General features: G+C 46.9%; 1 long non-coding RNA gene and 2 other non-coding genes across 3 annotated transcripts in view; 1 reads left to right on the forward strand and 2 right to left on the reverse strand.

The window, feature by feature from the left end:
- Positions 1-25669, forward strand: part of LOC146174343 (uncharacterized) — a 52131-nt gene that overhangs the window by 21613 nt on the left and 4849 nt on the right. The gene's annotated exons all lie outside the window — the stretch shown is intronic.
- TRNAG-UCC (transfer RNA glycine (anticodon UCC)) lies at positions 11010-11081 on the reverse strand. The gene has a single exon. It is a non-coding gene; the product is annotated as a tRNA-Gly (tRNA).
- TRNAG-UCC (transfer RNA glycine (anticodon UCC)) lies at positions 11726-11797 on the reverse strand. Its single transcript has one exon. It is a non-coding gene; the product is annotated as a tRNA-Gly (tRNA).

Below are 25669 nucleotides of genomic sequence, written 5' to 3' on the forward strand. Positions count from 1 at the left end.
ATCTTGCTGGCGAGAGATCGGGCAGCGGCATCAGCTAAAGCAGCTCCAGACTGCGGACGCAACCAACCCCGCCCTTAACCCATAACTCATGTAAACCCAAATAAAAGTTTTATACTACTAATACGTTTGTGACGCGGCTACTGAACAAAAGCAGCCTTTTCTGCGCTTATTTAAAAAATAATTTTCTGCATCACTTGAGCAAGCAAAGCATTTTCTTGAAACCTGCACTCACCGGTCCACGAAGACATTATTCTCCCAGGGCGCCAGCAGCATTTTGGAGCGAAACACGCTTGTTGTATCGGTGAAAAATAGATGTCATTGCCGAATCGACATGCACAAGAAACGCACAGGTAATTCCCGTAACATTTAAAGCAAGAACGAAGCAATTAAGTTTATTCACCGGGAAATTTTATGGCACTTGGCAAACCATATCTTCGCGACAGTGCCTCCTCAGCATGACTTGAAGCAGCAGCTAGGTGCAGCCATGGCCGCGTTCTTGGAGCAACCGAAAACTTTTGCGAACTGCGGCGAATTTCGCAGAGCCAAGTTGACATCGAAATGGGTCATTTGTTCTTGCAGACTGCTGCACTTGTCGTAAGCCCACTTGAGGTACACCAACCGTCCCAACGAAGTCTCTGTATCGTTGACAATGGAACCAGTGTCCCACTCGGGCGTCATCATCGCGTCCGTCGCGGACACCACACCCAGGGCCAAGGCGGCCGTTCGTAGAGACTGGTTATGGTGCAAGTGCTCGTGCGCGATGCATTCCAGACTGGTGTGTATCTTCTCCCGTGTCTCTTTAGGCCACGGGTGCTCCAAGAGAAAAGACCACATCTCGGCAGCGAAATCCACTCCCACGACTGGAATACCGAGAGCAGCAACCCTGTTCGGCTTCTTGCCCAGAAGGGCGTACACGTTTGTCGGCACGTAGATGACGTCACCGTTCCTCACTACAGCTGGCGAAGACAGGCTGTCCGAGTCGGGTACCTTGCGCTCCATCTTGGCTTTCCGAACGTCGAAGACATACGAGCGCGCCGCCAACAGGTTGGAGACGAACGTCTCCGACACGTTTGGGACGAGGATATCTGACGTGATTATTTCTTCAGGTAATATCAACCGGAGCTTATTAAGTTCCTGCGCGATCTCTTCCCTGGACGTGCCACCGAGAACTGGGTGACTTGCGGCCTGGAGAATGACGTTGAGACGTATTTGAGCGAATAGGCCGCGAACGTATTTATCCATGAGTCGACTGTTTATCATCTCCGCAAAGAATACATCCTCTATTTCACAGACGCCCAGAATGTCGCAAGAAATTCCCATTCCTTTCGATGCATCGGCAGGCAAGGTATTGTACAACTTGTCTCGAGTCATGAAAGCTGTGCATATGACTGTGTATGCCGACGTGATGCTGCGGTCGGGCACCTTTTCAAGGATTCCGAAGAAGTCACTAAGCCTGTCTCCTTCCCGTGTCTCAATGGTCGTGACATTTGGATGCAAAGGGATGATCAGGTCTTGCGTCAACGCTTTCCATTCCCGCCCAGACAGACCAGAAAAGGGAGCCTGGTCGATGCTAAGAGACACGACTTTAGAATCTTCGGAGCCTTGAGTAGCGGGCAACTGACCTTGAAGCCGTTGAAGCTGCTGAACAGTCACGGTCTCGTTCAGGGCCTTGTTGAAAGCTTCAACCGCGGCGCCGACATCGTCTGCAAAATCAGAACTCAACACACAGCCGTCGTTTTTTCGGATGGTCACAACGGTGCGATTTCCAGAGACCGTGAAAGAAACGACGGATGGCAGGCCGTACCTGAAGCTCACTTCGGCAAAGAGGCGAACTATGTGGGACGGCTCCGTGTTCTTGTCGATGGCTGCGGCTTCCGCGATGGCCTCCACAAGTTCGGCGATGTTTTCTCCGAACAGCTCGTCCTCTTTGCGCGTGGGCTTCCTAAGAGCGGCAAGCATCGAGCCGGCAGCACTGCGACCCAGTCGTTCCGTGTTTAATTCGACGAGCTTGTGTATCATGGCGATCCTGAACATGGGTGACAGGTACTCAGGTGCTCCCGCGTCCGCCCTGGAGCAGACGTGAGCGTAGAAGTCTTCGCAAGGGTCGGCGCTCGAGTTGACGACACGCATCATCATGAGTGCTTCGTCGTCACAGCAGAAAGAGCTGATGTTCTGGACCGAAGGGTGGGTCCTGTGGTCGCCGAATACTAGTGCGACCACCAGAATGACCAAGAAGGTCGAGATCGCAGCGCCGATGCATGTAGCCACCGGCGCAAGGTTTGAGGTCGTCTTGACGGCTACGATGCCCGGGGATGTTATAGGCGACATCGGCACTGTCGTCGACACTTCGGTGGCCTTGGGATTTTGAGGGTTCGCCTTCATGGCTTCCAGTGGATACTGCAGGGCTTTTGCGGCGGACTGTGATTCTGGCAGCGTCAAGATCTCGCGCTTGCGCGTGGCTTTCTGCGCGTGCCGCATTTCTTCTTCCTTGGTAAATGGTATGTACCCGCGAAAGGGGATTTGTTAGGGTTCAGTGTATAGACAGCCAAATTTACTGCATATACTAGATTAGAGTAAAAATCAATAATAGACTTAACAAAAAGCCTAGGATTTAAGGCCATAGAATTGAATTAAAGCAAAAAAAAATCTACCGAGTAAAGTTATAGAAGTTTGTGAATTTGGAGTCTACAGTTAGCAAGGAAATCTGTTCGTAACTGTGATGTCATGTAAATCTTGAAAAAATTGAGGCAACCCAAATCCTCTTGTACTCGTATAGAAGGAGAGAAGCAGGAAAGTAAATCCCAATTGTGCTACTGAAATTTTTAAATGTACCCTTCTCGGATGTCAAAAACTTCGGCAAGCGAGAAGGAAATGCTCAATATAGTTTCTTCCTCGCCGCAAGCCTCACCCTGATTTCTGGGACTGAACCCGCATCTACATAAGTAAAGATTAGGGCGGGGGATCCTGCATCGCATGAGTCAGCACTGCCTCTCACTACCGTTATTTGCATGAACGAACTTTTCTTGAGTACATGAGGCGTTGATAGCCGGTCTACGACAAATCGTTGAGTGTTTTCTTTCTCCTCTTTCGGGACCCCGTTTCTATCCCTCAGCAAAGACCCCTGTTTCGTAATCAGACTTGTACATAAAACGTTACACGTAATTGATTACTTGCAATCAATTACAATGTAATTTGGTAATCAATCGATTACTTTTTCAAACTGTAAGGTTTCGGGTAATTCAGCCACTTTATGAGTAATTGATTACTGGTAATCGATGACTTCTTCAAACTTAAAAACAAATAAAAGTGAGTGAAGCCGGCACAATAGCGCAGCTGCTTTTGAGCAGGTCTTTTGAGCAGGTCGCTCTCTTGCACAAGCTAGAGGAGTGCAGTGGTGCAGTGATCATAGTGGTAAGAGGCTTTCCTCGTGCATAAAGGAAAGGGAAAGGGGCGAAGCGCGGGTGACTCTGCCATTCCAGTAAATGGTATGGCCACATTTCGCCTGTCTGCCTCGCGCGTTGCTCTTTCCGCCTTCCATCTCCGCCATCTCTGGATGCTTTTTGTAACAATGCATGCTTAGTGAATTTGTTACAAACAAGAAAAGCGCTCTTTTTTTCTCGGCTTTCTAAAGTTTAAAGGTGGCAGTTGGGTTATAAATATGCCTTATATAACCAATATCTGCTATATAATATTGTCACATTAGGCGGTGCATGCGCATAAGAAAAGAAGAAGACTCTCGTGAGTTTTAGAGAAGACGACGTTCAACAGAGTCGGCTGGTGCCTGCAGAAAACGTCTGCTGTTTGAAAGCCTTGTCTTCCGTGTCCGCCCTCTGCTCCAAGCTGAACTACCCCTTAACACCTTGGTGGAGGCGCGGGGTATATCATCATCACTCGGCATCCTGGCCCGGAGCTTCGGCGCCTTGTGCCATCTTGCGCCGTCGGCAGCGGGTTCCTGTGACGACGCATCACCTGGCTGTTCCCCAGCCTGCCGGACACGACGCCACATCGCCGTTTTCCACCCCCGCCCTGTCCGCCGCCCTGACCAAAAGACACGGAGAAACACGAGTAGCCCACCTTTAAGATCCCACCGACCCGATACGCCACGAACACGTGCAAAGGCACATCACAATACACAGCGCATGAAAAAGACCTTACCGAAGGATCCGACCGACCCGAGACTCCGACCAGACGAACCCACCGACCCGATACAACACTACAGATGAAGACATCGCCCCCGCCTGTGTCGTTTGATGCGTACCTAGTACCCAGCCATCACATCCTGGCGACCGGTTCAACGAAAGCTTTCTGGGCCAGGCTTCATTGGTCATCATGGCGGCAAGCCGTTACCTTCTTTCTCTTCTTTCTTCACCGGTCTGCACAAGATCACCGTCATGTCATAAATCTCATCAACGTTTACTTCTTCTTCGTCCACCAATCGTGACGATTGCTCGGTGGCTCCGAGTAGTGTTACGGGCGATGAAGAAGAAGCGGGCAATGGCGTGGGCAGGCTCGCGCTAGGTCCGCCATCATTCATAAAACGTCATCTACCATCGCCATCGGTCATGTTCTGTCTCCTTTCTTCATCGGCTTGCCGCCCCGTAATAATATGTTTAACGAAAAGCTCATTAATGGAAGTCCGAACTATTTTTCGGTGCGCCACCTCTTCGAGGAATGCGAAACTTCCCCCGTAGCGATTTCTCGATTTAAGGCTAAATGGGTGACTAGTGAAGAGCGATGCCAGGAGGCCCACCAGCTGTTGATCGATTAAATTGAACAGTCCATGCTATATGCTTCCACGCCAGAGACCGCATCTGATGCTCCTAAGAAATCGCTTACAGGCGAGTTTTTCTACTTTTCGTTGGCCCATCCCGCAACAAGAGCGCAGCAGCATCAAAGCGCGGCGGTTCCTAGAGGACTTATACACCAGCCTCAAAGCATTGCGTAATCACGAGCTGGTGCACAAGGTTATCATTCGCTATAGTACCGCCCAGTACATATATTTAGAGAGTGTTTAGCTTAGCTGCGGACCTCTTCACGAGGAAGCGGGGGAGGAATAGCGACGATATAACATGCAAAAACAGCTCCTCTTTACAATTGACAATGTTTAACGGTATACCACGCAACCCGCAGTTTCTCTGTCATCTCTGTACACTTATGTTATATGGATAATTTTGGAAGAAAAGTAACATAAAAGTAATTGATTACTTTTCTGTAATTGTTCACTTACTTTTTCGGGGCTGTAATTGACGCCTGCAATCAACTGCATTTCTGATGGAGTAATTGTAATTGTAATCGGTTCCCTTTTTTGTAACGTGTTCAAGTCTGGTCGTAATACATTATGATAGTTCAATCAGTGCATATGTGTTGCCATTCTCAGTTTCCCTGTCCCAACTGTACTGCACTTTTTTTTTTGCGGGAGATTTCACTATGTTATATGTAAATGGTATGGGTACGAAGCGCAAATTTACACCTACGAAGCTGGCTTTTAAAGCTTACGTAAATAATAACCATGATTTCAGCCAGTTTATTGTGCTTTTGGGTTGACACGGGTCACATCAGCAGCGCTATATATATACTTGCTGGAGACGCTTTGCTGTGCTTAAGGGCTACGCAGTACGATTGCTAATCTGAGCTATAAATGTGTAACGGTTTGTTTATAAACATCTATATGGCGTTCTCAGTCTGCAGAGAAAAGGCGAAACCCAGCCGAAAAAAACTACAGAACTGTATCAAAAATACGACAAAATATCCTGTAGTTCTGTTGTAACCATCAAAATTTTCTGTAGTTTTTCTGTAGTATATTTCCGTTGTCTGCAGTTCTGTAGCACTTTTCTGTTGTAACTACAGAAATTTCTGATGTCACTACAGAATTTTCTGTTGCCACAACAGGTTTCCCGTCAAAAACCGCACAGAAATTCTGTCGTAACATCAGAAAATTTTCTGTAGTTTTTTCCGACTGGGAAATATGACAAAACCCAAGAAGGATTACTTTTAAAATAAAATAAATCAGCTTTTGATTGAGTACAAGCATCTGCAATCATGCAGCTGTTCGCGTAACCAAGACATGGATGGAGATTACGGAAATAAAAAAAAAAATATGTCGGACAATTACGCAATACTCGGTAATGAGGAAATCGAGTGTAACTATTCGGGTATTTTGGATTTTCCTAGTTATCCGGTGGATAACTTCAGAAAGAGACGTAATCGTTTGGTTTCTTTCCCAGTTGTTTTTTGTGATATAAATACTGCCTGTGGTCTGAAGTGGCAGATGCCTTTATGCGCCTGAACAACACACCGTTTTGAACGGCGAGGTGTGTGATGAGTTAGCTGAGGTCGTCACAGCAGTGGGAGGAGTCGGCCTCGACTCAAGTGGCGCATTTGCGGCGTGGGCATGTTTCTCTTCAACACACTCATATTTCACAATGGCATATTACACATCTGACTGCGCTCTGGACGGCGCAATGTGGGCGCAATTCCTCTCCTTCCATACTCTCCTCCTCCACTTTACATCTTACGCTTCCGTCCTTCCCTCTTCCACCATTACTCCCCTCTCTTCTTCGAGCAGCAGTATCCTCCTCCGCCTTTCATTTCAGCCCTCTTGTAGAGCCATTTCTCTATAGCATAGGACCGGGTTAACTGGCGCGATATGGGAGAGGCCTTTACCCTGCAGTGGGTACAGTCCGGCTGATGATGATGATGATGATGGTTATGGAGGCTGGCCACAATTGCGGCGCGCAAATGAGCCAGTCAGGTGACATTTCTTGTATTTCACAGGCTTTGTTTAGAGCTTGGAAATGAGATACGCGTCAGGCTTTCTTTATCGGAAATAAATGGAAAAAGGGGATTTCAGAAGGTGCTCTTCAACTATGCAATTCACATTTGCTGTATAATGAGAAAAACAAGTAAATTAGAAAAATTATCTTAATTAACAGTTACTTCATTACAAAAGAAAAGATTGCGTATGGCTAGCCAGATGGCTGACAGCTGTATACAAGTGGTCTTTGTGGCCTACCTCCAATCTTTTATCTTTTAACCCTTGCTTGGACACCCTGTATATTGGTTATCTCTTTGTGTTTTGTCGAAATGCCATGTTTCTTCTTCTTTTGTGGCGTACGGCAGCGGATGCTTGAAAGTACACTGAGTTTTTGCTAAATTCGAGTGTTCTGGCGTCGCTTGTGATGTCTCTGTGCTGGCGTGTCTGCTCTGCCTGTAAAAGACACGCATGATGGATCGCCAAGCAGAGCCGCCGCATCGCTCTTCGGAGATCAGTGTGGTTTGATGTTGGTGTAGGGCGGGCATACGCAATACCGACGGGCTGTTTGGCTGCCTTTATTTGATGCATGTCTGTCTCTCCCAGAATTTCCACATGTAGACAGGGTAATAGCAGGACACGGCACAGTTAAGTATAGTTAGAAGGCACTCATAATGCACTTCCATATAGATAAATACAAAAACGAAATTCGTCCAGGCGTTTTAAACAGCGCCTATAGTGAAGCTGATCTGTTTGCGCTGCTCTGGGTTCGAATCCCTCTCAAGGCTGTGTACCTTAGCCACAGCCATAAACTGTTCATTGGACTGTCGCAGGTACCCCATGCTAGCACTGGAGATGGGACAGCTGAACCGATTCCCGATAGTCCAGAAAGATGTTTCGACAACTACCTTGCTCGGCGCAAAGGTCTGTAATGTTAGTTTTTTCATCTCTGCACTTGCGGCTTCACATAATGCCAACGTCGAGGGATAGAATGTGAGGATGTGAGGGCTATGACGATATGAATGGGTCGTGCAATAAAAAGCCGGGGTGATTTTGATTAGCCCACAGAGTGCTTCGTTATCCGGTCCCTCACAGTGTGGTCCGGTAGACATTTTTCTCCCGTAAGGAATATTATTATATTTTCCATATTACCCGGGAGTAATAGATACCCTGCTGCGAGCTAAAAACGGTTGCCGCTGCTACAGGGCTATGCTCTGGAATGCGAACATGTACCGGATATTTGAGATTATTGAATATAGATTCCTGTTTAAAAACCTGCAAAAAGTGATTGCAGACGGACTGTGCGGAAAGTCGGGCATTATTTACAGTGTGAAAATTTATACGCATAATAAAAGAGAGTTTACCAAGAATGAATCCTTTTGACGCGTCAAAAGTACTTGGCTTGATGGCAGCTACTGAACGTGCTGCAGGGAAAGGGCCGACTAGACTTTTCTTTCCACATTCTTTCCTTTGTGGCTCTGACGCATACATCAATAAGCTCCGTAAATATACATCATATCTTCGTCTTATTTCTAGCGGGGTGGGAATTGGGGGATTGAGGTAGACGGTGTTGCGCTGGTGTCGCATCAGCCCTGCCCCCCTCCCCCCCCCCCCCCCTCTCTTCCCTCACTCATCGCTATCGCACCTGCTAACAAGGACATTGAAACGAGAGTATTGTATTTATGCCTGTTGAGCGAAACAAGATTACGGCTTGAAGTCTCTAATGAGGAGACTATTAGGTCTGTGGAGGGAAGAGTCTCGTGATGGAGGGACATGCCCAATTGCCAAGATCACCGAAATGAGCCTTTCTAGAGCAGTGCGCTTTGGGGCGCGCAGTATATGCTCCGCAGGAAGAACCCAGTGACTGGCTGTATGGTCTATATCGACGCATGTTTGTACCTATCAGACTTTGGAGGTCCATGATGATGCGCAGTGCGGATGTATGACGGGTTTGTATTGTGATTTACGTATATATATTATAGACACTCAAGAAAGATTATTACTCCTTTCTCCCTCTGTTTTTTTTTTCTTTTATGTGTACGTATTGGGACCACCTCATTGTCCGCAGTTTAGCCACGTGCCTTGGTGTGCTTGCTATTTCGATGATTGGTGATTCACTTGTGCGCACGCGTGGGCTCCGTAGGATTCTCGATAATGTCGCACCACCACGTGTTATTATTTTCTTATTTTAATCCAATTGTAATCTGCATCATGACGCATGTTTGACTGTATGAGTGCTGCCTATTTTAGGTTTGGTTTATTATTAGATGGTCATCGTCATCAGTACTGATACTGATAGACCTATAGGTATAAATACAGGACACTGCATGTAACCTATAGTTTCTTCCGACGAAGGCCGGACCCGCGGCCAAAACGTCAATACTTTCTCTCTTTCTTCACCACGTCTGACTTTTGTTCAACCAAGCCCAAATAATCCCCAGTGTGTGTGTGTGTGTGTGTGTGTGTGTGTGTGTGTGTGTGTGTGTGTGTGTGTGTGTGTGTGTGTGTGTGTGTGTGTGTGTGTGTGTGTGTGTGTGTGTGTGTGTCAGACATGGCAGTAATTGAATTACAGTATTGCAATTACTGTAATTTAATTAACTTTTTTAGTAACTTGTAATGTAATTATTTAAGTTTCTCGTTTGGTAATTTAGTAATGTAATGAATTACTTTTGGTAGTAATTTCGCAGCAAAAGTAATCAATTCATTTCGAAATTACTTTTACTGAAGTGCGTCTGGTCTGTTCCGGTTTTTGCTCTGGTCTTGTTTTTGTAATGGCAAGTGCTATAGGAAAGAAGGAAGGAATAGCTCTCTGGGACGGAATTTGGCGGAAAGACGAAAGAATGTGTGCTTTGCGTCTGGAGAACAAGTTTTTTTTTACTAGGTTTTCTTAGTTTTTGCATGAATGGAAACTAGAAAGTAATTTTAAAATAATTGAATTACTCAGTAAAAGGAATTGTAATGTAATTTCATTCCGTTTTGGGAGAAGTAATGAGTAACGTAATTTAATTACTTTTCTGCAATTTTCAGCAAAGTAATTAGTAATGTAATTTAATTCCTTTTCAAAAGTAATTTTGCCATGTATGGTGTGTGTTGTGTGTGTGTGTGTGTGTGTGTGTGTGTGTGTGTGTGTGTGTGTGCGCGCGCGCGTGTGTGTGTGTGTGTGTGTGTGTGTGTGTGTGTGTGTGTGTGTGTGTGTGTGTGTGTGTGTGTGTGTGTGTGTGTGTGTGTGTGTGTGTGTGTGTGTGTGTGTGTGTGTGTGTGTGTGTCTGTGTGTGTGTAAATAAAAGAAATTCCGCTCGTGTGTTGCGGTTGCATGTCTCTGCGTGAACCTCTGCCCGAAAAACAATTTTTGTTGGCATGTCACCAGCACCCTACCTGGTACACATTTATGTCGCCGCTCTCTGCGGAACCATTACTTACCCACGAATAATCCCTCTCTTTAATTACTTCAGTACGATGACTTGTTGTTCAATATAACACAGGAACGAACGAACGAACGAACGAACGAACGAACGAACGAACGAACGAACGAACGAACGAACGAACGAACGAACGAACGAGCGAATTAGCGAACGAACGAACGAATGAACGAATGAATGAATGAATGAATGAATGAATGAATGAATGAATGAATGAATGAATGAATGAACGAACGAACGAATGAATGAATGAATTAAAACTAAAGGGGAATTGCTCTAGGCCGCTTTTTGGGGAAATATGAAGGATGTGGGTGTATCTTCTCGGTTATTCAGTGTGCAGACCTGCGTGTTGTTAGCTGACCACTAATCGAAGTAGGCCGCTTTCACTGGCACGTTTCGCAGTGACATGTTGCTGCGCTGGACATGTCGTCATGTGGAATATGCTGAACTTTGTGCCTCGCAAAATGATGCGCAATGATGTATACCATGTTTTAGTTCTGCTCTACACTGTTCCTTACCATTGCACATCTGTCATGTTAGAGTTTTCCGTGCGAGCCGAAAAACAAAAAATACTTGTAAAGTATATGCGTTGTGTATACACACCGTGTTGGTTATTATTTGTTCAGGAAAACTACTGTGACAACGCATTTAAACACATGTATATAAAATCAAGCAGTTGCCGGAAAAGGGAGCGGTTGTCTTTTTATGACTGACATGCTGGATAAGAAATTGATAAAAACTTTACTTTGGGTTAATTACAAGCGACTGTAAAGTGCAAAATGCATCTTCTATATTAACATGAATGCATCGTGAAAGAAAAAAGAAAAAAAAAAAAAAGATGCGTCGGCCGGGAATCGAACCCGGGTCAACTGCTTGGAAGGCAGCTATGCTAACCACTATACCACCGACGCCGGCCTCTCGCGTTCAATACACGCGCGAATTTGGAAGGGCTGCGAGGGTTCTTCGAAGTAGAAAGTAGGTCAGCTTCTCTTTTTAGACCGGCTTTTCGGAATTGGTCTGGGTGCTCTGAACTGTAATAGGCTGAGCAGGTGCATATTGAAGCAAAGCGATACGTGCACAGAGGGACCCAGAGGTGGTGCTTTGCATGGCCTGCCTCATGGCTTTATTACGTGGCCGGGTCGGATGGAATGGCGCTTTGGAAGCAGTGACCAGCCCCGCCGGGGTGGTGCAGTGGTAAGACGCCCGACTACTGTGCCGGAGTTCCCGGGTTCGAACCCGACCGCGGCGGCTGCGTTTCGATGGAGGCGAAACGAAGTGGCGTCCGTGTGCTGTGCGATGTCAGCGCACGTTAAAGATCCCCAGGTGGTCGAAATTATTCCGTAGCCCTCCACTACGGCTCCTCTTCCTCTCTTTCCACTTTCATTCCCACCTTCCTCCCTTCCCTTACGGCGCGGTTCGGGTGTCCACATAGCAAGTGTGACAGTTACTGCGCCTTTCCCTTCCTGTGAACCAATTTAACTTTAAGCAGTGACCATGTTATAGCTAGATGTGGACGAGCCCGTACATTTCGAAACAAACAAAAAGAGAAAAACGATGTGTCGGCCGGGAATCGAACCCGGGTCAACTGCTTGGAAGGCAGCTATGCTAACCACTATACCACCGACGCCGGAACGGCTCCGTTTTGAGTGATTTAGAGTTTTGTCCGAATAAGAGTACTATTCACTGAAATACGGCTAATGAGGCCGACATGAATGGGAAGTAGGCGAAAACATCTCCTGGAAGCCGCTCCGCCTTCGTCGCGTTCTTTAGTCGCTGAAGTTGTTTCGCCTAAACGCGGCCGCCACACTTGCGCTGTTCTGCGGAAATGCTAACATCCAGGTGCGCTATCCCCCCCTTTTTTTTTTTTTACTTTATTGGCTCATATGCATCGAATGAATGAATGAATGAAAACTTTATTTCCACCGAAAAGGAGCCCTTCATCTCCCGCCCCCGGCACGCAGGCCGGGTAGCGGGTCAGGAGGGCCCCGCAGGCTGAGGTCAGGTGAGGTTACAAGCACTCTTCACGGCCTCAGCCGCCAGGCGGGTCGCGTGCCGCTGAACGGTGGGATCTCCGCTCCGCAGCCAAACCTCCCAGGCTTCTCTACTATCAATGTTAATGCCGGCGCCTGGGGAATCGGCGCATTGCCATATTATATGATCTAGCGTGCCTTTTTGTCCGCAATTTTTACATTTAGAATCTTCTTCCTCCCCGGTCTGTGTTAAGAAAACCCAGACAGGGCAGATGTAGTTATCGGCTTGTAGTCGCCTCCAGATGCGTGCTTCATTGTTAGTGAGAGACCGATCTGGGGGAGGGTATACTTTTCGATCTAATTTGTAAGATTCTGTGATCTCATTGTATGTGATAGCGCAATCTTTAATTCCCTTGCATTCGGGCTGTTCTACCGCTGCCCGGTGGTAGAGATCTCGGGCCAGCAGGTGCGCAGCTTCGTTGCCAGGGACAGATTCGTGTGCTGGTATCCATATGATGGATATGGTTCTAGTAATGGGACTTGTGAGAAGAATCTTTTTGGCCTCCTCTGAGATCCGTCCTTTTGCAAAATTCCAGACAGCCGTTTTGCTGTCGCTGATTATAGTTTTGGCCTGTGTACCAGTGCATGCGAGCGCTATTGCGACCTCTTCAGCTGTACTAATGTCACGGGTGCGTGTTGAGGCCGCAATTTTAGGTGCACCTTCTCCATTTACTACTGCCGAGACAGCTGCTCCATGTCGTCCGCATGATGCGTCTACATAAGCAACTTCATCGACTGCTTTGCGTTTCATCCTTTTAGCGATGGCTTTGGCTCTGTGTTCTCTGCGTTCTTTGTTGTAGTCTGGGTGCATGTTTCGAGGTAAGGGTGGTACCAGTATGTGTTCCCTTATGTTGGGTGGGATAGATGTTTTCGTCTGTGGGCCTCTGTCTGATTGGAGTCCGACCCAGTCTAGGATGGCTCTGCCTGTCTCCGTCTGACTTAGTCTTTCCAGTTGAGAGATTCTGACAGCTTCAGTGAGCTCTTGCCATGTATTATGAATCCCCATTTTCTCCAGCTTCTCTGTTGATGTGGAGACAGGGAGGCCTAGTGCGCGTTTGACGCATTTTCGAATTATGACGTCGATTTTTTCACGTTCTATCTTTTTGAGATTGAGAAAAGGTGTGGCATAACATATGCGACTGATGATGTAGGCCTGTGTCATTTTGAGTAGACTACGTTCCTTGAGACCGTGTCCTCTAAGCGCTACTCTTCTGAATATGCCCGTAACTTGGGCTGCGTAGTTCTCCAATTTTTTGATGGTGTTTGTGTTCTGCCCTCTTGCTTGGAGGATCATTCCTAGGATTCTAATTTCCTCTACTTGTGGAACCGGGTAGTTTTCAACATTTATCTTTATGTCTGCTTTATTCTTCTTATATTTGGGGTTGTAGATGAATAGTTCTGACTTCTGCGGCGAGCAGGATAGACCGCGTTTCGCAGCGTACTCAACCACCTTATTTGCGGCAGCCTGGAGTTTGCTCTCTATTTCTGCGTCGCTACCTTTATTTATCCAGAGATTTATGTCATCTGCGTACATGCTAAATTTTAAGTCCGGTATTTGCTTTAGTTGTGCTGGTAGCCCCCTCATAGTAATGTTAAATAGAAAGGGAGACAAGACAGAGCCTTGTGGCGTTCCCTTGCTACCCAAGGTGATCAGCTTGTGGCCTCATCTCATCACCAGTCGTGACGTCACATCCGGCTGTGCCTAATAATTAAACTGATGCCACGATGACGTCGCATCCGGTCATGACGTCACATCCGACCGTCACCAGATGACGAAGCTGACCCCGCCGGGCGTTCGATTTTTCAGGAGGCGTTGGTACAGTGGCTAGAATAGCGTTGGTCCGAATCAGGTGTCCGTGCGGCGCCTTTGATTTGCCGCTTCCTCGAACGCCGCACCACACAGCATACAGTATTCGCTGGATACCGCGGGATTCCACTTCCTGTTGTTGTTGTTATTACGAACTTTATTTTTCCACCGATGTAGGAGGCCCCCTACTCCCCGCCCCCGGCACGCAGGCCTATGAGACGGAGGCCGGGGCCTCCGCGACTAAAGACAGGCGAAGTGACAGTGTTTCTTCGCGGCTTCAGCCGCCAGGCGGACAGCTTGCTGCTGGTTGGCGGGGGACTCGCTCCGCAGTAGCAGTTCCCAGGCTTCTCTACTGTTTATGTTTTCCTTGGCGCCAGGGGAATCAAGGCATTGCCAGATTATGTGATCAAGAGTACCCCTTTCTCCGCAGGTTTCGCATCTATCGTCCGCCTTTTCCTCCACTTGCGTGTGGAAAAGCCAGACGGGACTTGGGAAATTCCCAGCTTGCAGGCGCCGCCAAGCGACGGCCTCCTTGTTAGTTAGCGTTCGGTCCGGTGGTGGCAGGGACCTTCTGCTAAGTCTGTAGTGTTCTAAAATTTCCTTATAAGTTTGCAGCCTCTCGTCCATCCCATCGCAATCAGGCGGCTCTACGGCTGCCCGGAAGTAGAGAGCTCGGGCTAGCTCGTGCGCCGCCTCGTTGCCGGGGACGGACTCGTGCGCGGGGGTCCAAATAATTCGAATCTTTCTTTCAAGTTTTCTTTTCTCTAAAATTTTGGCTGCCTCCGTCGAGACCCCCCCTTTTCCAAAGTTCCAGACAGCTGTTTTGCTGTCACTAATAACTATGCTGGCTTCCGTTCCAACGCAAGCGAGCGCTATTGCAACTTCTTCAGCCGTGTCTACATTTCGGCTTCTAACGGACGCGGCGGCGGCGGGCACGCCGCGGCCGTTGACGACCACAGCCACCGCCGCCCCCGACTTCCCGCTAGCCGCGTCCACGTAGGCGACCTGATCGTCTTGATGACATCAGTGGTTACGGCGCTCGACTACCGTTCCCAAGGACGCGGTATCGAATACCGGCCTCGGCCGCCGCTTTTCGATTGAAGCGAAAAGCAAGGCGCCTGTGTGCTGTGCGATGTCAGTGTACGTTAAGAGGAACCCCAGGTGGTCGAAATTTCCGGAGTCCTTCACTACAGCGTCTATCATAGCCTAGTCGCTTTGGGACGTTAAACCCCACAAAACCAAACCACAAAACAAATCATTCTGGCGGAATGCGTGGATATAGGAGCATGTCCGCGCGAGGCGTCAATAATTAATTTTTTTAATTGGTTCACAGGAAGGGAAAGGCGCGGTAACTGTCACACTTGCTCTGTGGACACCCGAACCGCGCCGTAAGGGAAGGGAGGAAGGTGGGAATGAAAGTGGAAAGAGAGAAAGAGGAGCCGTAGTGGAGGGCTACGGAGTAATTTCGACCACCTGGGGATCTTTAACGTGCGCTGACATCGCACAGCACACGGACGCCTCTTCGTTTCGCCTCCATCGAAACGCAGCCGCCGCGGTCGGGTTCGAACCCGGGTACTCCGGCACAGTGGTCGGGCGTCTTACCACTGCCCCACCCCGGCGGGGCTCCGCGCGAGGCGTCAATAATTGCATAGGTAATTAATATAATAGTGCCAGATTTCGTATTTAGTTTAATTAGAGTGTGGCCAACTCGATGGTGACCTCTAAATTTGGATGCGTCACCTTCAAAATTTGGCCTCCTGAACCCTCAAAATTGGACATTAGAATTCGAAAAAAAACTTGATGTCGCAATTTGATGTGTAACTTAATTTGAGGAGAGCCATTTCAGGTCGTAGCCTCCGAATTGAGATGGCCGCTCGCACCCCCCCCCCCCTATCCCCTCAGGACAAGAAACTGGCCCGGATATACGAAATCGATCTCTTTAGTATTTCACCAAAATCAATGCCTAACTTAACGACCAATTCAGTGGCGATCACCAAACTTACGTGGGTCATCCCAGAAATGTGGCCTCTCTGGAGCGCTGAAATTTTACTTTCTGCGAATTTGACCAAAAATGGTGGCATTCTCAAAATTTGGCCTCTTAGATCCTCGAAATCTGACTTCGCCCGAATCTGACCAAAATTAGTGTCTCACTTTGTTTGAGTATGGCCAAATCAGAGGTGAACTGCCAAATTTGGTGGGTCACCTTCAAAAATTGGTCCCCTGGGTCCCCAAAATTTGATTTGGCCTGAATTTCCGGATACTTGGACTAATGATGCAGACCAATATGCTAGCTTTGCATACACTTAGCGTACTTGACAAAACCAAGGCAGGAAGGAAGAAGGCACTCTTGAGCGGGCCCAACTGCAGACAACCAATGATACGATCCTCGTTTCTGAGAAACAAGGTTCAAATCTATGGCAGCAGACAAAGCTACCCTTCACAGTAGTAGCACTCCGGAAGATTCGGAATGTACGGAAGCTCAACACAATACGGTACCGCATTAAGAACCGCTTCATGGTTGCTGGTTGGTTTGTAGGGTTTAACGTCCCAAAGAGACTCAGGCTATGAGAGACGCCGTAGTGGAGGACTCCGGAAATTTCGACCACCTGGGGTTCTTTAACGTGCACTGACATCACACAGCCCACGGGCGCCTTACTTTTCGCCTCCATCGAAAAGCGGCCGCCGAGGCCGGGATTCGATCCCGCGTCCTTGGGCATCGCAGTCGAGCGCCGTAACCACTGCGCCACGTCGATGCAGCTATTAAGAAGATGTATCTAAAAGTATGTATATCGTGAGCTGCAGGAGGGAAGATAGGCACGAGTGAGGCATCTGAAGCGAAAACTTCAAAACGACATTTATGCCGTATACGGGGATGATGATGAATATGTGGAGACGGGGGCATACTCGTGATCCCTGCTGCAGACAGCGTATGCATTGCACACATCGCAGCCGCACCACAACTCAAAGCATAGCTGTGGTTTCTGCTGTGAAGGGCGAAGACAGACTCGAAAAAACGGCTTGCGTTGTCAAAATCCCAACAAGCACTCAAATTACAAGACCGGAAGACATCCAGAAGTGGACCAGAAGTGGAGCAGCTAGAGGCTGCAACGAGGAGCTGTGATCAAGAGACACAACTCAAGGCCGTCCAGCAGGTCTCGGCAGCTCTAGAGAGGCAGCGACCGAGCGAAACCGAGGAGAGGGGGGGCAGCACCCCCAAGAAGGGGGCGGCGGCCCTCTCGAACCCGCGGAAGTAGCGAGGGACGTAACAAGACCTCAAGGAGCACAACGCACGAGACTGACGTAGTGGCCGCGTCACGGTAAAAGCTTGTCCTCCTTGCTTGGAGGGAGCCTAACCGATTCTGCAGGCATTTTAAATAAAAGTTGATCTCTATCTCTCTCTCTCACTAATTTATGTGATTTACCGAAGTAAAAATTAAAAAAAAAAAAGACAAAGTACAATCCCCAATGTTTTCCTTGGCCTCGCTGACTGTTGGCTTCTTTCCTTCATGCATTATAACGAGCACCCTCATTCCCTCTTCACTTATCTGCGTGCAGAAAGATTGACACGTGGCTGGAAAGCGTGTAGAAGCTCAAGCATTTGCTGTCGTTGTGCACGAGCTTAGATTGCATCACCGCAGATGGAGCTGCCATTGCGGAGCTAATTACGTGAGAAAGGTCGGTCAGTGTGGTTGTGGGGAGCGCGAGGATGTCAACTCGATGTCCACCCCGAACCGCTGTCTCCTGTGGGACTTACCGCCTCTGCGGTGTTTTCTCTGGAGTCAAGTCGAACAGCATATTGTCACCATTGGCACCGTTTAATTTCCTCCCGACGAGTCTAGATTCATTACTCTTCTGGAGCTGAGGGCGTGGCTCCGATCAGCACTGAACACTGCTCGTCATTCAGCTGCATCTTCGCAAAAAGCAGCAGGTGTTTTGTGTTTCGGGGGATCCCAGACACTCGTGGTACGGGGATGCGTGCGAAGTAAGCGCACTGCGCGCAACAGAAGCTGGACGCACCCCTAACTGTGGCGTAGAAGCGCAAGTTCAGCTTCAAGGCATGTTGTCGCTTGTTATCGCTAAACTTATTATCGCAAACACTGATAGGTTTGAAAATTACCGATAATTAGAAAAACTGTTAACATTTCTGGTGAACAGTTTACTGGTTGTTATTAAGGCGCGAGCCTATAGGCTCACGAGTGTCCGTCCGTTCGTCCGGGGATGCGTGCGTCCGCGTACAGTGTCACACTGCTTGAAGGATTCCGCGGGATACCGCCAGATTTCCGCGGGAGCGTGGTAGATAGTGACTGATAGTGGCAGTTATTAGTAGTTAGTGATAGTGACAGTGATCCTGCTGATAATGGTGATCATAATGATTATGACAGTGGCAATTGATGATGATAGTGATAGTGACGTCAGCACTCATGACGCACTGTGGCGTCATCGCATGGTGACTTCATTGACAGGTCATGACCGGTGACTTCACCAGACGATTCACGCATATACGAAGCTGACTCCGCCGGGAGTTCGATATAGGCGTCCGTGCTACGCCTTTCATTTGCCGCTTCCTCGAACGTCGCACCACACAGCAGACACAAGCAGATTAAGTTTCAAACAAAGGCTATATCGCCTCATCGCACTTTAGGGGAACAAAGTACCCGCCAGTATTTTTAAATATTAAGGCGAAAGCCTCTAATGGCTCATGCTATCGTGGACAAAATGTGTCCCACTTTTGCGGCGGCTCAGATTGGCCGAGGCGGGATGTCGTCATAGAGGTCTCGACCAATCACAGAGCACCACCATAGTATGCGTGTATGCGTGCATTATGTGGCCATGTGACAATCAAGAATCAATGAGCAATTAATGACTAATTGATCAAATGATAATTTGCAATTGGCTAATAATTAAGTCATTCGTCAATTAACTAATTATTTATTAATCGATTAAGTTTATAATCAATTTTCTATTTAATGTCTAAATTTGGACAACCCTGCAGTGGCCACAGGATTGGAGAAGATCAGTTTACATCCCCATTCCAAAGAAAGGCAGTGCCAAAGATTGTTCCAACTACCGCACGATCGCGCTTATTTCGCATGCTAGCAAGGTGATGTTGAAAATCCTCCTAGGTAGGCTGCAGCAGTATGTGGATCGGGAGCTTCCGGACGTGCAAGCTGGGTTTCGCAAGGGCAGAGGAACTAGAGACCAAATTGCCAACCTTCGCTGGATCATGAAAAAAGCAAGAGAGTTGCAGAAACCCATCTACTTCTGCTTTATTGATTATGCGAAAGCGTTTGACTGCGTAGATCACAGCAGATTGTGGCAAGCTCTCCAAGAGATGGGAGTTCCAATCCACCTCATCTGTCTCCTCAGGAACCTTTATGAAGGGCAAGAGGCCACAGTCAGAACTGGACATGGTCTTACTGATTGGTTTCGGACTGAGAAAGGAGTAAGACAAGGCTGCATACTGTCGCCCTGCCTATTTAACCTATATGCAGAGGGCATCATGAGGAAGGCCAGCCTGGACGAGTCTTCAGCTGGAGTGAAGATTGTTAGAAAACGTATCAACAACCTTAGATATACGGATGATACCACTTTAATGGCAGAAAGTTAAGTAGAACTCAAGAGACTTCTGATGCGTGTACAAGAAGAGAGTGAGAAGTTTGGGCTTAAACTGAACATTAAAAAGACAAAGATCATGGCGTCTTGTCCTATCAAGTCTGGAGCATCAAGGGACAAGAAGTGGAAGCTGTGACAGATTTTCTCTACTTGGGCTCCAAGATTACTCCGGAAGGAGACTGCAGCCAAGACATTAGGAGACGCCTGCTTCTGGGAAGGAGAGCCATGGCTAGCCTTGACCGCCTAGCAAAGAGCAGAGACACTAGACTGCCAACCAAGATCCGTATAATTCGTGCTATAGTCTTTCCAGTTGTGATGTATGGATGCGAGAGTTGGACTGTGAAGAAAGCTGACCACCGAAGAATTCACACGTTTGAATTGTGGTGCTGGTGGAGACTCTTGAGAGTTCCTTGGACTGCCAGAAGATCAAATCAGTCCATAAACCCTGACTTCTCATTGGAGGGTCAAATTCTAAAGTTAAAGCTCAGCTACTTTGGCCATCTGATGAGAAGAGAGGAGTCGCTGGAGAAAGATTTGATGTTGGGAAAGGTTGAGGGTCACCGGAGAAGGGGTAGGCAGCGAACGCGATGGTTAGATTGCATCCTCGAGGCGCTGCAGATGAAGTTATGTGATGCTAGGAAGATAGTGAGAGACCGGATAGCGTGGCGTGATATGGTCCATAGGGTCACGAAGAGTCGGACACGATTGAACGATGGAACTAAACTGAATCTATCAATTAATTATTACCTAATAAATAAATTAAACCAATTAATTACTAACTAGTGCCGGTTGCGTAGCAGAATGCAGCACTTCACTACCTTAGTTGCAAAAGTAACTCTTAATTGTTCATTTAGATATTCCGGTTGCGGTTTATTTCCTTAGCCAGAACTTTTCTCTTTCAAGCATCAGTTCACCTTCAGTACACCATTGCGGTGTAGGCGACATACGCTTTCCTTGTTCCAGGCCAGAAACGAGAGAGTAAGCGAAAGAAGCGAGGAAGAAGTATCACGCTCAGAACGCGCCGGTCAATTTGCACACGGCCGTGACAGTTGGAAGCGAAGAGGTCGAGCCATGGCTACGGTATCTGCCCCTTCGACGCCCGTTGCACTTCGGCCGCTTCACCAGAGTTGCGTGCGACTGCGCAAGCAGGGAGAAAATGGTCGGGCAGCAGGTTACGACGACGACGGCTTCAAGGTACGCCATCCTTAATCACCCTCTAGGCTATAATTGGGCTGCAGGGCTACATATCTTCGCTGTTTTGGGAGATGACAATTATGCAGTTTCCCCGCAGAAGCTTCAATTTCAAGCCGGAGCAGTATTATTTTCAAATTAATTTTCCCTCCGGTGCGAGAAAAGCAAGCATTTACGTATTACCTTAGGCGGACACTTACTGGTTTCGTGTCAATAAGGTTCGGTTTGGTTTACGGGGTTAACGTCTCAATGCGACTTAGGCTATATGAGAGACGCCGTAGTGGAATGCTCCGGAAAAATATCGAACATCTGGTGTTCTTAAACGTGAACTGACATCTACAACACGCGGGCGCCTTGCTTTTGGCCTCCATCGAAAAGCGGCCGCCGTGTCGGGATTCGATCCCGCATCCTTGGGCGCTGAAGTTGAGTGCCCTAACAACTGCACACCGTGGCGGATGCGTATTCACAGCCAGGGCCAGATTAACAGTGATGAAGGCCCGGTTCAAAAAATAAATAAATTAGGCGGCCCCCTGTAACCCCCCTCCGCTTCTACCTTAATTACCTCGCCGACCCTGTTGTCACGCTTGAGACTTGACGCGCTTTAGGATTTCCTGCAGAGAACATCTCATGTTATAGCGCTGGACGATTGGCTCCGTGTGTGCACAGATGAAGTAGACAGCGGTCTTGTTCATAAGCTGTTCGCGGATTCTTTGCGTAACTATGATACCAATTGTATGATACTTTTGTGAATTCATCCAGCAAGACGAATTGAAGGTCGCCTAAGGCAATGTTTCTACAGAAACGGTACTATGCGCTCTATATGGTGACGTATAGTACAGCAAATAATGTTTATTTCTCCAAACTATGTCGTAATGCAGGGAGCTAAACCTTTTCGAAATGATCGCTCTTGCAGAAATGAGATCGCCAATGAACTGGCACAAAAATTGAAGCTTCAACATGCTCTAATAATCAGTAATATATATATATTTACATTTATATAGATTGTCACATTTACAAAGCCAGTATATTTACATAGTACACATAACTATCACTTTTAAAACAGAAGAAAGCACTTCTAAATGTATCGCACACCTTTTCTTGTTTTAAATTTAAGGAATAAAGTTACATTTTACGAGATAGCGCATACAGCTCACACAACCGAGAAGCCGACGCCACCACGTAGACGATGGTCGTTGGAAAAAATACGGTCGGCACGGAAAATAGGGTGGACAACGTCAACGGTACTCATTTGCCGCCTCCACATGCCTATTGTCATTCGCGTATATGCACTTTCCTTTAATATACAGTCGAACGCCTCTACAGCGAACACCTGTACAGCGAAATGACCTGTATAACGAAGGATTTTGTATGTCCCGGCCGCATTCCTATTTTTCATATGTATTGTGAACGCCACTATAGAACGAAGACCAGTACAACGAATTTGCCTATACAACGAAGAAATTTCAGCGTTCACGATGGCTGATGCGCTCCTTTACAACGAGTAGCGGCGCGGTCAGTGCCCTCCGCAGCTGCCACTGAGTTACGGAGTGCGTAGGGAACACCACCGCAAAGACCTCTATGGAAATTCCGAACTCCTGAGGAGCCATGGTTACCGCACACCAACGCAAAAAAAAAAAAAAAAAGTGCGCAGAGGGCAGAGCTACTGAAATGTTTGACAAACGGCGCCAGAGTAGCCTTCCATCAAAAATTACAACGGTCCTCGCGCTCCCTTCCGGATGTTCCGCTAAGCGGTAAGCTGCAGTGAGCTGTAGACATGGAAGCCAACAGTGGTGACATCAATTAACAACAAGCACAAATATAACGAAGAAGCTCATGTCTGCAGCGACGGATTTTGCTCCGTTCCAATTTGTGAGCCTGGAATGATGTAATTTTTTGACGGTATCACTTGGATTAATGTTAAATAAAGCTTTTGCTTTTCTGAACATGCTTAAATTGCTCTATTGCATGCGATACGGTCCGCGACATTTACAACGAAGTGACGTGTATAAAAAAGGACTTTACAGGTCCCAAGCACTTCATTATAAAGGCGTTCAACTGTACGATAAAGACGTAAAGATAAAAATAAAGATAAAGATAAGAGGATAAAGATAAAAAATCTCTCGGGAGACGTTGCGCTTACAGCGAAGACTTAAAAGGTTAAAAAAGAAATCAAATAGAAACTTATCATTAAAACCAATCGTGGAAGAAATTTCCGAACAACTTAAGCAGAAAATAATTTGCGACAAAGAAAAATATTACGGAACGTTCCTGCCTTCGTTCATTAGAACGTCTCCTGAGAAGTTCTGGCGCCAAATCACGCCAAAGTCTTCCTCCACGAATGAATTTATTGTAGACGGCAAATGTGTACGTGATGAGGCGGTGATTTGTTCTGCGTTCAACAAATTCTTCCAATCGGTATTCACACAAGACAATGGTTGTGTCCCCAACTTTTCAGTATCGCTCCCTGCCATAACTGATGTTGTCATTTCAGAGACCGGTGTTTTTAATTTGCTCCTGGATCTTGACGTGAAAAAATCTTCAGGCCCCGATAAGATACCAAACGCATTTTTGAAACGGTATGCAGAGTGGTGCGCGAAATACTTGTCAATTGTATACACTAGATCTTTACGTGATAGTTCTTTACCGGATGACTGGCGGACAGCCGAGATTAAACCTTTGCACAAAATCGGCAAAAAAGCACACATTGAGAATTATCGGCCTATATCCCTGACGTCCACATCATGCAAAATTTTAGAACACATAATTCATAAACATATATTAGGTTTCTTGGAAGAGCACAAAGTACTTACAAATGTTCAACATGGTTTCAGGCGTGGGTTTTCTACAATTACACAATTAGTTGAGACAGTACACGATTTCGCTCAATCGATTAATCAGGGAAAACAAACCGATGCCATATTCATGGATTTTCGCAAAGCATTTGACAAGGTGTCGCATAACAAACTAATTCATAAACTAAGCTATTATATAAAAAACGACCAGATACTTACATGGATCACAGCCTACCTTTCAAACAGATGTCAATTTGTCACCCTAAACCATACTTCTTCTAACAGTGCCCAGGTTGTGTCCGGCGTCCCCCAGGGATCCGTTTTGGGACCACTTTTATTTTTGCAATTTATTAATGATATTGTGTCTGGCCTTTCTGTCCGCGTGAAGCTTTACGCAGATGATTGTATATTGTACAAAGAGGTTTCTTCTGTTGATGACCAGGTGTGTTTGAATAATGATCTAGAAAAGGTGATTGCGTGGTGCAACGATTGGCAGATGTGTATTAAATGTGAGAAAACCGTTTTCATGAGAATTACACACAAGAAAAGTCCTCTTCATTTTGTGTACGGTACTAACAACACATCATTATTGGAGGTAACAGAATATAAATATTTGGGCTTATGGATTACTAACAACCTTTCATGGACAAAACACATAGATACGGTTGTAGCTAATTCACTGCGCAAACTTTTTTTCTTGAGGCGCTCACTGAAGTCATCTCCGCCCAGTGTCCGCCTATTAGCTTACAACTCCCTCATCCGTCCACTGTTAGAATATGCCGTAATTATATGGGACCCTTTCACCTTAACTAACATTCATAAACTTGAGCGCATACAGCATAAGGTCGTTAGGTTTGTATTTAATTCATATGGCCGTGCGTCTGTCAGCGAGCTTGTGAAGCGTAGTGGATTACCTTCTGTGACTGAGCGAAATCGTATCTGCCGATTAAAGTTTCTTTTCCAGCTCGTAAAAGGTCATTATAATATTAACATTTCCAATTATATTACTTACTCTTCAGGTTATAATACGAGACAAAGGCATGCACTAACAATAACCCCTGTGAACGCGCGAAATATCTGTTTTAAATATTCTTTCTTTCCGAGGACAATTACGGAATGGAATAAACTTAATAGCGAGACTGTAACTCAAAGTTCTTTACTAATGTTTGAAAGGTGCCTGCAAATTTTATGAATTTGAGTGCGTTTTTATGCTTGTATTTCTTTTGTTTTTCCCACCCTCCTATGATCTGTACCAGATCGCAGTACCTATAAATAAATAAATAAAAATAAATAAGCCGTGCTATCACGTCTGAAATAAAAATAAGATATAAAGGGGAGGGGTCTGAAACCGAAGCCTCTTACCGCTTACGCCCCTGTTCAAGAGAACTGAGTGTAGCATCTAATTTTATCTGTTCTTTGTTTTAGTGTGATGGTTTGCAGACCGTAAGAATTGACGTTGAATCTCTTGTTCTGTTCCCTGTGAGGCCGTACAGTCTCGATCACTCCGTCTGGCCGCGAACTTGATTAACGCCATTACACATAACCCAGTCACAAATCAATAGAGAGCGGCATACGAATATGCGAACCTCGAAGTGGTGCTTCTTATCGTCCGCCATATTGAGTGAATGTGCTACTCGCTTCGGCGCAATGATTCTCCTCACGTGTGCAGCTGCGCGGAGCCGTGTTCCGGCTAAGTGTGATTGAGACTGTACGTTTAGCCCTACGGTAAATCCTATGCGCGTCTAATACGGGTGCCGAAGTTGTTGGTGGCTCTCCAAACGCAAGCCGTGCCTTTCTAAGTGCATGCTGCCTACACAATCAGCCGTATGATGTACGTACATGTAGTACGTAACGCTGCGCGCATGCGTAACTTGCGCCTCAAAATTATTTGATTGCTTAAGGATGCAATTTCAAGCCACGCATAACATGAGACAAGCAGGGGTCTCATATCGAGGAGCGATAAAACAGGGCGAACGGTGACACCAGCAATCGCGGGAGTTGCTGATCGGGTTAGCGGTATGCGATTCGATGAAATTGAGGGAGTGTGTGGCAGGTCGAGCCACACA

The sequence above is a fragment of the Amblyomma maculatum genome, chromosome 11 (genome assembly GCF_055883805.1).
Source record: "Amblyomma maculatum isolate TAMU_Amacu chromosome 11, ASM5588380v1, whole genome shotgun sequence".
NCBI classification, from domain to species: Eukaryota; Metazoa; Arthropoda; class Arachnida; order Ixodida; family Ixodidae; genus Amblyomma; species Amblyomma maculatum.